A 12,286-nucleotide genomic window follows, 5' to 3' on the forward strand; every position below is an offset into this window, starting at 1 on the left:
AAGTCTGATGATGCAGACGACCGTAAGGACGAAGTACCCAAGAGTACCGCTAGGCCGCGCCTCTTTAGCTCAGTGGTAGAGCACTGGTCTAATAAACCAGGGGTCGTAAGTTCCATCCTCACAGGAGAATGATGAATTTTGGAAATCAGTTGCGCGTCGTGGCCGTATAGCAAACAGTACCTGTGATGACGAACAATTAGCGACAGGCGTTTTTTTAAGAATTACTCTCAGATGCGATTAAGGCGAATGGCGCAGATAAAGCATTTGGTAAAGCGGTACAGCATAAGGTGGGACGAGGCAGTCTGAATTACATTTTATAGATGTATTTCTCACATATCTCAGAGCCTCTCGCGATCTTCGTCATCGTCGTCGTCGTCGTCGTCGTCGCCGCCGCCGCCGCCGCTTCTGCAGAAGTAGCAAATGGCAATCGTAGCAAATGCGGCGAGGGACGCCCTGCCTTCGATTCCGAATGCACAAAGAGTGTGGTCTTATTTCTCAGTCTATATTTGATCGGTCTCGTAAGAGGTTGAATGTAATGAATGGGTGGGAAAGAGCAAGGGGCAGCGGCTGTGTAGAACGAAAACACAAATCCTCAGGGGTGTGAGCGTTTCGAGATGAGTCGCATACATGTAAATGTTAGTCGTCAGTGACCGTGTGGCCTAATGGATAAGACGTCGGACTTCGGATCTGAAGATTACAGGTTCGAATGCTGTCACGCTCGTGTTTTTCCAGTTCTGAAAAAGAAACATACCGTTTTAATGTAGCAATTGAGCAGTACGAAACCGTCTGAATGTTGCTGTTGACCATTTTTTGCTTGGAGATGCTCTTGAGCTTGAAACACACACAACAAGACCGGTGATAACTAGCGAAATGGTCGGCAGAGTGCCGACACCGCGAGTTTTGACTGGCACTTGCACATATAAAACAAGGTCGTAAAGTAACTCGTTCGGCTTTTGAGTCACATAAAGTATGTGTGTTAATTTTGACGCCACTAGCTCTGCATGTTGTCATGCAATTTCTTTACCTCTCAGAAATGATTATGACATAAAAGTAAGGACGTGACGAGTGTGACGTTAGGAAAACATTAGGCTGCATGGAGAGAAACTGTATGGGACCACGCCACCGAAACGAGTACTGTGTGACGTGCTACCCGGCAGGTATTCCCTGCGGGAGCCGGCTAGCTCAGTCGGTAGAGTGTCAGACTCTTAATCCCAGGGTCGTTGGTTCGAGCCAGACGCTGGGCGGAACGGAATTTTGTTCCGCTGCAGATGTAAATTACCGTTTTTCTGATTAACGATATTTAATGGAAATAGCAACTTTTAACTTTGCCTACGTCTCTGTCAGTCGCAAGGAATCTGTATTTGAAGGTGAAGGTGATTTTGTAGACATGTGTGAAAGACATGTTCTGAAATGCAAGTGTTGTTGTTTGGAGAGCACATCGGTTACGTGTCAGATGTGTAGCCAAGCAGTAATTTGTCGCCATAGCTGCAAATACTAGCCGGTAATATGAAGTGTTGTCAGCTAAAGTCTGATGATGCAGACGACCGTAAGGACGAAGTACCCAAGAGTACCGCTAGGCCGCGCCTCTTTAGCTCAGTGGTAGAGCACTGGTCTAATAAACCAGGGGTCGTAAGTTCCATCCTCACAGGAGAAGGATGAATTTTGGAAATCAGTTGCGCGTCGTGGCCGTATAGCAAACAGTACCTGTGATGACGAACAATTAGCGACAGGCGTTTTTTTAAGAATTACTCTCAGATGCGATTAAGGCGAATGGCGCAGATAAAGCATTTGGTAAAGCGGTACAGCATAAGGTGGGACGAGGCAGTCTGAATTACATTTTATAGATGTATTTCTCACATATCTCAGAGCCTCTCGCGATCTTCGTCGTCGTCGTCGTCGTCGTCGCCGCCGCCGCTTCTGCAGAAGTAGCAAATGGCCATCGTAGCAAATGCGGCGATGGACGCCCTGCCTTCGATTCCGAATGCACAAAGTGTGTGGTCTTATTTCTCAGTCTATATTTGATCGGTCTCGTAAGAGGTTGAATGTAACAAATGGGTGGGAAAGAGCAAGGGGCAGCGGCTGTGTAGAACGAAAACACAAATCCTCAGGGGTGTGAGCGTTTCGAGATGAGTCGCATACATGTAAATGTTAGTCGTCAGTGACCGTGTGGCCTAATGGATAAGACGTCGGACTTCGGATCTGAAGATTACAGGTTCGAATGCTGTCACGCTCGTGTTTTTCCAGTTCTGAAAAAGAAACATACCGTTTTAATGTAGCAATTGAGCAGTACGAAACCGTCTGAAAGTTGCTGTTGACCATTTTTTGCTTGGAGATGCTCTTGAGCTTGAAACACACACAACAAGACCGGTGATAACTAGCGAAATGGTCGGCAGAGTGCCGACACCGCGAGTTTTGACTGGCACTTGCACATATAAAACAAGGTCGTAAAGTAACTCGTTCGGCTTTTGAGTCACATAAAGTATGTGTGTTAATTTTGACGCCACTAGCTCTGCATGTTGTCATGCAATTTCTTTACCTCTCAGAAATGATTATGACATAAAAGTAAGGACGTGACGAGTGTGACGTTAGGAAAACATTAGGCTGCATGGAGAGAAACTGTATGGGACCACGCCACCGAAACGAGTACTGTGTGACGTGCTACCCGGCAGATATCCCCTGCGGGAGCCGGCTAGCTCAGTCGGTAGAGTGTCAGACTCTTAATCCCAGGGTCGTTGGTTCGAGCCAGACGCTGGGCGGAACGGAATTTTGTTCCGCTGCAGATGTAAATTACCGTTTTTCTGATTAACGATATTTAATGGAAATAGCAACTTTTAACTTTGCCTACGTCTCTGTCAGTCGCAAGGAATCTGTATTTGAAGGTGAAGGTGATTTTGTAGACATGTGTGAAAGACATGTTCTGAAATGCAAGTGTTGTTGTTTGGAGAGCACATCGGTTACGTGTCAGATGTGTAGCCAAGCAGTAATTTGTCGCCATAGCTGCAAATACTAGCCGGTAATATGAAGTGTTGTCAGCTAAAGTCTGATGATGCAGACGACCGTAAGGACGAAGTACCCAAGAGTACCGCTAGGCCGCGCCTCTTTAGCTCAGTGGTAGAGCACTGGTCTAATAAACCAGGGGTCGTAAGTTCCATCCTCACAGGAGAATGATGAATTTTGGAAATCAGTTGCGCGTCGTGGCCGTATAGCAAACAGTACCTGTGATGACGAACAATTAGCGACAGGCGTTTTTTTAAGAATTACTCTCAGATGCGATTAAGGCGAATGGCGCAGATAAAGCATTTGGTAAAGCGGTACAGCATAAGGTGGGACGAGGCAGTCTGAATTACATTTTATAGATGTATTTCTCACATATCTCAGAGCCTCTCGCGATCTTCGTCGTCGTCGTCGTCGTCGTCGTCGTCGCCGCCGCCGCCGCCGCTTCTGCAGAAGTAGCAAATGGCCATCGTAGCAAATGCGGCGATGGACGCCCTGCCTTCGATTCCGAATGCACAAAGTGTGTGGTCTTATTTCTCAGTCTATATTTGATCGGTCTCGTAAGAGGTTGAATGTAACGAATGGGTGGGAAAGAGCAAGGGGCAGCGGCTGTGTAGAACGAAAACACAAATCCTCAGGGGTGTGAGCGTTTCGAGATGAGTCGCATACATGTAAATGTTAGTCGTCAGTGACCGTGTGGCCTAATGGATAAGACGTCGGACTTCGGATCTGAAGATTACAGGTTCGAATGCTGTCACGCTCGTGTTTTTCCAGTTCTGAAAAAGAAACATACCGTTTTAATGTAGCAATTGAGCAGTACGAAACCGTCTGAAAGTTGCTGTTGACCATTTTTTGCTTGGAGATGCTCTTGAGCTTGAAACACACACAACAAGACCGGTGATAACTAGCGAAATGGTCGGCAGAGTGCCGACACCGCGAGTTTTGACTGGCACTTGCACATATAAAACAAGGTCGTAAAGTAACTCGTTCGGCTTTTGAGTCACATAAAGTATGTGTGTTAATTTTGACGCCACTAGCTCTGCATGTTGTCATGCAATTTCTTTACCTCTCAGAAATGATTATGACATAAAAGTAAGGACGTGACGAGTGTGACGTTAGGAAAACATTAGGCTGCATGGAGAGAAACTGTATGGGACCACGCCACCGAAACGAGTACTGTGTGACGTGCTACCCGGCAGGTATTCCCTGCGGGAGCCGGCTAGCTCAGTCGGTAGAGTGTCAGACTCTTAATCCCAGGGTCGTTGTTTCGAGCCAGACGCTGGGCGGAACGGAATTTTGTTCCGCTGCAGATGTAAATTACCGTTTTTCTGATTAACGATATTTAATGGAAATAGCAACTTTTAACTTTGCCTACGTCTCTGTCAGTCGCAAGGAATCTGTATTTGAAGGTGAAGGTGATTTTGTAGACATGTGTGAAAGACATGTTCTGAAATGCAAGTGTTGTTGTTTGGAGAGCACATCGGTTACGTGTCAGATGTGTAGCCAAGCAGTAATTTGTCGCCATAGCTGCAAATACTAGCCGGTAATATGAAGTGTTGTCAGCTAAAGTCTGATGATGCAGACGACCGTAAGGACGAAGTACCCAAGAGTACCGCTAGGCCGCGCCTCTTTAGCTCAGTGGTAGAGCACTGGTCTAATAAACCAGGGGTCGTAATTTCCATCCTCACAGGAGAATGATGAATTTTGGAAATCAGTTGCGCGTCGTGGCCGTATAGCAAACAGTACCTGTGATGACGAACAATTAGCGACAGGCGTTTTTTTAAGAATTACTCTCAGATGCGATTAAGGCGAATGGCGCAGATAAAGCATTTGGTAAAGCGGTACAGCATAAGGTGGGACGAGGCAGTCTGAATTACATTTTATAGATGTATTTCTCACATATCTCAGAGCCTCTCGCGATCTTCGTCATCGTCGTCGTCGTCGTCGTCGTCGCCGCCGCCGCTTCTGCAGAAGTAGCAAATGGCAATCGTAGCAAATGCGGCGAGGGACGCCCTGCCTTCGATTCCGAATGCACAAAGAGTGTGGTCTTATTTCTCAGTCTATATTTGATCGGTCTCGTAAGAGGTTGAATGTAATGAATGGGTGGGAAAGAGCAAGGGGCAGCGGCTGTGTAGAACGAAAACACAAATCCTCAGGGGTGTGAGCGTTTCGAGATGAGTCGCATACATGTAAATGTTAGTCGTCAGTGACCGTGTGGCCTAATGGATAAGACGTCGGACTTCGGATCTGAAGATTACAGGTTCGAATGCTGTCACGCTCGTGTTTTTCCAGTTCTGAAAAAGAAACATACCGTTTTAATGTAGCAATTGAGCAGTACGAAACCGTCTGAATGTTGCTGTTGACCATTTTTTGCTTGGAGATGCTCTTGAGCTTGAAACACACACAACAAGACCGGTGATAACTAGCGAAATGGTCGGCAGAGTGCCGACACCGCGAGTTTTGACTGGCACTTGCACATATAAAACAAGGTCGTAAAGTAACTCGTTCGGCTTTTGAGTCACATAAAGTATGTGTGTTAATTTTGACGCCACTAGCTCTGCATGTTGTCATGCAATTTCTTTACCTCTCAGAAATGATTATGACATAAAAGTAAGGACGTGACGAGTGTGACGTTAGGAAAACATTAGGCTGCATGGAGAGAAACTGTATGGGACCACGCCACCGAAACGAGTACTGTGTGACGTGCTACCCGGCAGGTATTCCCTGCGGGAGCCGGCTAGCTCAGTCGGTAGAGTGTCAGACTCTTAATCCCAGGGTCGTTGGTTCGAGCCAGACGCTGGGCGGAACGGAATTTTGTTCCGCTGCAGATGTAAATTACCGTTTTTCTGATTAACGATATTTAATGGAAATAGCAACTTTTAACTTTGCCTACGTCTCTGTCAGTCGCAAGGAATCTGTATTTGAAGGTGAAGGTGATTTTGTAGACATGTGTGAAAGACATGTTCTGAAATGCAAGTGTTGTTGTTTGGAGAGCACATCGGTTACGTGTCAGATGTGTAGCCAAGCAGTAATTTGTCGCCATAGCTGCAAATACTAGCCGGTAATATGAAGTGTTGTCAGCTAAAGTCTGATGATGCAGACGACCGTAAGGACGAAGTACCCAAGAGTACCGCTAGGCCGCGCCTCTTTAGCTCAGTGGTAGAGCACTGGTCTAATAAACCAGGGGTCGTAAGTTCCATCCTCACAGGAGAAGGATGAATTTTGGAAATCAGTTGCGCGTCGTGGCCGTATAGCAAACAGTACCTGTGATGACGAACAATTAGCGACAGGCGTTTTTTTAAGAATTACTCTCAGATGCGATTAAGGCGAATGGCGCAGATAAAGCATTTGGTAAAGCGGTACAGCATAAGGTGGGACGAGGCAGTCTGAATTACATTTTATAGATGTATTTCTCACATATCTCAGAGCCTCTCGCGATCTTCGTCGTCGTCGTCGTCGTCGTCGCCGCCGCCGCTTCTGCAGAAGTAGCAAATGGCCATCGTAGCAAATGCGGCGATGGACGCCCTGCCTTCGATTCCGAATGCACAAAGTGTGTGGTCTTATTTCTCAGTCTATATTTGATCGGTCTCGTAAGAGGTTGAATGTAACGAATGGGTGGGAAAGAGCAAGGGGCAGCGGCTGTGTAGAACGAAAACACAAATCCTCAGGGGTGTGAGCGTTTCGAGATGAGTCGCATACATGTAAATGTTAGTCGTCAGTGACCGTGTGGCCTAATGGATAAGACGTCGGACTTCGGATCTGAAGATTACAGGTTCGAATGCTGTCACGCTCGTGTTTTTCCAGTTCTGAAAAAGAAACATACCGTTTTAATGTAGCAATTGAGCAGTACGAAACCGTCTGAATGTTGCTGTTGACCATTTTTTGCTTGGAGATGCTCTTGAGCTTGAAACACACACAACAAGACCGGTGATAACTAGCGAAATGGTCGGCAGAGTGCCGACACCGCGAGTTTTGACTGGCACTTGCACATATAAAACAAGGTCGTAAAGTAACTCGTTCGGCTTTTGAGTCACATAAAGTATGTGTGTTAATTTTGACGCCACTAGCTCTGCATGTTGTCATGCAATTTCTTTACCTCTCAGAAATGATTATGACATAAAAGTAAGGACGTCACGAGTGTGACGTTAGGAAAACATTAGGCTGCATGGAGAGAAACTGTATGGGACCACGCCACCGAAACGAGTACTGTGTGACGTGCTACCCGGCAGGTATTCCCTGCGGGAGCCGGCTAGCTCAGTCGGTAGAGTGTCAGACTCTTAATCCCAGGGTCGTTGGTTCGAGCCAGACGCTGGGCGGAACGGAATTTTGTTCCGCTGCAGATGTAAATTACCGTTTTTCTGATTAACGATATTTAATGGAAATAGCAACTTTTAACTTTGCCTACGTCTCTGTCAGTCGCAAGGAATCTGTATTTGAAGGTGAAGGTGATTTTGTAGACATGTGTGAAAGACATGTTCTGAAATGCAAGTGTTGTTGTTTGGAGAGCACATCGGTTACGTGTCAGATGTGTAGCCAAGCAGTAATTTGTCGCCATAGCTGCAAATACTAGCCGGTAATATGAAGTGTTGTCAGCTAAAGTCTGATGATGCAGACGACCGTAAGGACGAAGTACCCAAGAGTACCGCTAGGCCGCGCCTCTTTAGCTCAGTGGTAGAGCACTGGTCTAATAAACCAGGGGTCGTAAGTTCCATCCTCACAGGAGAATGATGAATTTTGGAAATCAGTTGCGCGTCGTGGCCGTATAGCAAACAGTACCTGTGATGACGAACAATTAGCGACAGGCGTTTTTTTAAGAATTACTCTCAGATGCGATTAAGGCGAATGGCGCAGATAAAGCATTTGGTAAAGCGGTACAGCATAAGGTGGGACGAGGCAGTCTGAATTACATTTTATAGATGTATTTCTCACATATCTCAGAGCCTCTCGCGATCTTCGTCGTCGTCGTCGTCGTCGTCGTCGTCGTCGTCGTCGCCGCCGCCGCTTCTGCAGAAGTAGCAAATGGCCATCGTAGCAAATGCGGCGATGGACGCCCTGCCTTCGATTCCGAATGCACAAAGTGTGTGGTCTTATTTCTCAGTCTATATTTGATCGGTCTCGTAAGAGGTTGAATGTAACGAATGGGTGGGAAAGAGCAAGGGGCAGCGGCTGTGTAGAACGAAAACACAAATCCTCAGGGGTGTGAGCGTTTCGAGATGAGTCGCATACATGTAAATGTTAGTCGTCAGTGACCGTGTGGCCTAATGGATAAGACGTCGGACTTCGGATCTGAAGATTACAGGTTCGAATGCTGTCACGCTCGTGTTTTTCCAGTTCTGAAAAAGAAACATACCGTTTTAATGTAGCAATTGAGCAGTACGAAACCGTCTGAATGTTGCTGTTGACCATTTTTTGCTTGGAGATGCTCTTGAGCTTGAAACACACACAACAAGACCGGTGATAACTAGCGAAATGGTCGGCAGAGTGCCGACACCGCGAGTTTTGACTGGCACTTGCACATATAAAACAAGGTCGTAAAGTAACTCGTTCGGCTTTTGAGTCACATAAAGTATGTGTGTTAATTTTGACGCCACTAGCTCTGCATGTTGTCATGCAATTTCTTTACCTCTCAGAAATGATTATGACATAAAAGTAAGGACGTGACGAGTGTGACGTTAGGAAAACATTAGGCTGCATGGAGAGAAACTGTATGGGACCACGCCACCGAAACGAGTACTGTGTGACGTGCTACCCGGCAGGTATTCCCTGCGGGAGCCGGCTAGCTCAGTCGGTAGAGTGTCAGACTCTTAATCCCAGGGTCGTTGGTTCGAGCCAGACGCTGGGCGGAACGGAATTTTGTTCCGCTGCAGATGTAAATTACCGTTTTTCTGATTAACGATATTTAATGGAAATAGCAACTTTTAACTTTGCCTACATCTCTGTCAGTCGCAAGGAATCTGTATTTGAAGGTGAAGGTGATTTTGTAGACATGTGTGAAAGACATGTTCTGAAATGCAAGTGTTGTTGTTTGGAGAGCACATCGGTTACGTGTCAGATGTGTAGCCAAGCAGTAATTTGTCGCCATAGCTGCAAATACTAGCCGGTAATATGAAGTGTTGTCAGCTAAAGTCTGATGATGCAGACGACCGTAAGGACGAAGTACCCAAGAGTACCGCTAGGCCGCGCCTCTTTAGCTCAGTGGTAGAGCACTGGTCTAATAAACCAGGGGTCGTAAGTTCCATCCTCACAGGAGAATGATGAATTTTGGAAATCAGTTGCGCGTCGTGGCCGTATAGCAAACAGTACCTGTGATGACGAACAATTAGCGACAGGCGTTTTTTTAAGAATTACTCTCAGATGCGATTAAGGTGAATGGCGCAGATAAAGCATTTGGTAAAGCGGTACAGCATAAGGTGGGACGAGGCAGTCTGAATTACATTTCATAGATGTATTTCTCACATATCTCAGAGCCTCTCGCGATCTTCGTCGTCGTCGTCGTCGTCGTCGTCGTCGTCGTCGTCGTCGCCGCCGCCGCTTCTGCAGAAGTAGCAAATGGCCATCGTAGCAAATGCGGCGATGGACGCCCTGCCTTCGATTCCGAATGCACTAAGTGTGTGGTCTTATTTCTCAGTCTATATTTGATCGGTCTCGTAAGAGGTTGAATGTAACGAATGGGTGGGAAAGAGCAAGGGGCAGCGGCTGTGTAGAACGAAAACACAAATCCTCAGGGGTGTGAGCGTTTCGAGATGAGTCGCATACATGTAAATGTTAGTCGTCAGTGACCGTGTGGCCTAATGGATAAGACGTCGGACTTCGGATCTGAAGATTACAGGTTCGAATGCTGTCACGCTCGTGTTTTTCCAGTTCTGAAAAAGAAACATACCGTTTTAATGTAGCAATTGAGCAGTACGAAACCGTCTGAGTGTTGCTGTTGACCATTTTTTGCTTGGAGATGCTCTTGAGCTTGAAACACACACAACAAGACCGGTGATAACTAGCGAAATGGTCGGCAGAGTGCCGACACCGCGAGTTTTGACTGGCACTTGCACATATAAAACAAGGTCGTAAAGTAACTCGTTCGGCTTTTGAGTCACATAAAGTATGTGTGTTAATTTTGACGCCACTAGCTCTGCATGTTGTCATGCAATTTCTTTACCTCTCAGAAATGATTATGACATAAAAGTAAGGACGTGACGAGTGTGACGTTAGGAAAACATTAGGCTGCATGGAGAGAAACTGTATGGGACCACGCCACCGAAACGAGTACTGTGTGACGTGCTACCCGGCAGGTATTCCCTGCGGGAGCCGGCTAGCTCAGTCGGTAGAGTGTCAGACTCTTAATCCCAGGGTCGTTGGTTCGAGCCAGACGCTGGGCGGAACGGAATTTTGTTATGCTGCAGATGTAAATTACCGTTTTTCTGATTAACGATATTTAATGGAAATAGCAACTTTTAACTTTGCCTACGTCTCTGTCAGTCGCAAGGAATCTGTATTTGAAGGTGAAGGTGATTTTGTAGACATGTGTGAAAGACATGTTCTGAAATGCAAGTGTTGTTGTTTGGAGAGCACGTCGGTTACGTGTCAGATGTGTAGCCAAGCAGTAATTTGTCGCCATAGCTGCAAATACTAGCCGGTAATATGAAGTGTTGTCAGCTAAAGTCTGATGATGCAGACGACCGTAAGGACGAAGTACCCAAGAGTACCGCTAGGCCGCGCCTCTTTAGCTCAGTGGTAGAGCACTGGTCTAATAAACCAGGGGTCGTAAGTTCCATCCTCACAGGAGAATGATGAATTTTGGAAATCAGTTGCGCGTCGTGGCCGTATAGCAAACAGTACCTGTGATGACGAACAATTAGCGACAGGCGTTTTTTTAAGAATTACTCTCAGATGCGATTAAGGCGAATGGCGCAGATAAAGCATTTGGTAAAGCGGTACAGCATAAGGTGGGACGAGGCAGTCTGAATTACATTTTATAGATGTATTTCTCACATATCTCAGAGCCTCTCGCGATCTTCGTCGTCGTCGTCGTCGTCGTCGTCATCGTCGTCGTCGTCGCCGCCGCCGCTTCTGCAGAAGTAGCAAATGGCAATCGTAGCAAATGCGGCGAGGGACGCCCTGCCTTCGATTCCGAATGCACTAAGTGTGTGGTCTTATTTCTCAGTCTATATTTGATCGGTCTCGTAAGAGGTTGAATGTAACGAATGGGTGCGAAAGAGCAAGGGGCAGCGGCTGTGTAGAACGAAAACACAAATCCTCAGGGGTGTGAGCGTTTCGAGATGAGTCGCATACATGTAAATGTTAGTCGTCAGTGACCGTGTGGCCTAATGGATAAGACGTCGGACTTCGGATCTGAAGATTACAGGTTCGAATGCTGTCACGCTCGTGTTTTTCCAGTTCTGAAAAAGAAACATACCGTTTTAATGTAGCAATTGAGCAGTACGAAACCGTCTGAATGTTGCTGTTGACCATTTTTTGCTTGGAGATGCTCTTGAGCTTGAAACACACACAACAAGACCGGTGATAACTAGCGAAATGGTCGGCAGAGTGCCGACACCGCGAGTTTTGACTGGCACTTGCACATATAAAACAAGGTCGTAAAGTAACTCGTTCGGCTTTTGAGTCACATAAAGTATGTGTGTTAATTTTGACGCCACTAGCTCTGCATGTTGTCATGCAATTTCTTTACCTCTCAGAAATGATTATGACATAAAAGTAAGGACGTGACGAGTGTGACGTTAGGAAAACATTAGGCTGCATGGAGAGAAACTGTATGGGACCACGCCACCGAAACGAGTACTGTGTGACGTGCTACCCGGCAGGTATTCCCTGCGGGAGCCGGCTAGCTCAGTCGGTAGAGTGTCAGACTCTTAATCCCAGGGTCGTTGGTTCGAGCCAGACGCTGGGCGGAACGGAATTTTGTTCCGCTGCAGATGTAAATTACCGTTTTTCTGATTAACGATATTTAATGGAAATAGCAACTTTTAACTTTGCCTACGTCTCTGTCAGTCGCAAGGAATCTGTATTTGAAGGTGAAGGTGATTTTGTAGACATGTGTGAAAGACATGTTCTGAAATGCAAGTGTTGTTGTTTGGAGAGCACATCGGTTACGTGTCAGATGTGTAGCCAAGCAGTAATTTGTCGCCATAGCTGCAAATACTAGCCGGTAATATGAAGTGTTGTCAGCTAAAGTCTGATGATGCAGACGACCGTCAGGACGAAGTACCCAAGAGTACCGCTAGGCCGCGCCTCTTTAGCTCAGTGGTAGAGCACTGGTCTAATAAACCAGGGGTCGTAA

Source organism: Schistocerca gregaria, unplaced genomic scaffold (genome assembly GCF_023897955.1).
Source record: "Schistocerca gregaria isolate iqSchGreg1 unplaced genomic scaffold, iqSchGreg1.2 ptg000169l, whole genome shotgun sequence".
NCBI classification, from domain to species: domain Eukaryota; kingdom Metazoa; phylum Arthropoda; class Insecta; order Orthoptera; family Acrididae; genus Schistocerca; species Schistocerca gregaria.